Raw genomic sequence first — 579 nt, 5'->3', positions numbered from 1 at the left:
AATAACATTCCTCTCTGGGCTCTTACTGTCCTCAGAGGGATTTTGAACAGTGGTTTGGTTATCCCCTGTCAATTGTTCATTATTTGGCTTTTTGCTACTTTGAGCAGTGTTATTCAGTGTCTTCCCACTCTTCAGTTGAACTGCTTGACATTCCTCTGTTATCTGTTTAGATATTTGCTGTTTTGCATGATTCAACTGCAGTTCTATGTTCTTGTTAGCGACTTTAGTTTCATGGAGCATCTCTTTAAATTCTGCTAACTGTTCTGTCATCAGGAGCAATTGTTGATTAAGCTCAATCATGTGTTCTTGAGGATTAGTGTCAGTGACTATTGTCATGACTTCCTCTTTTGGAGAGAACTCATTGCTAGAGTACAAATATTGATTTCTAGCAACAGTGTCTATAAGCTCTTGAGCTTCTTCAATTGTCTTCCTCATGTGGATAGATCCACCAGCTGAGTGGTCTAAAGACATCTCAGCTTTTTCTGTGAGCCCATAGTAGAAGATGTCTAACTGTACCCACTCTGAAAACATTTCAGAGGGGCATTTTCTTAGCATACCTCTATACCTCTCCCAGGCATT

The sequence above is a fragment of the Arachis duranensis genome, chromosome 7 (genome assembly GCF_000817695.3).
Source record: "Arachis duranensis cultivar V14167 chromosome 7, aradu.V14167.gnm2.J7QH, whole genome shotgun sequence".
Taxonomy (NCBI): Eukaryota; Viridiplantae; Streptophyta; class Magnoliopsida; order Fabales; family Fabaceae; genus Arachis; species Arachis duranensis.
This window is presented reverse-complemented; position numbering follows the sequence as displayed.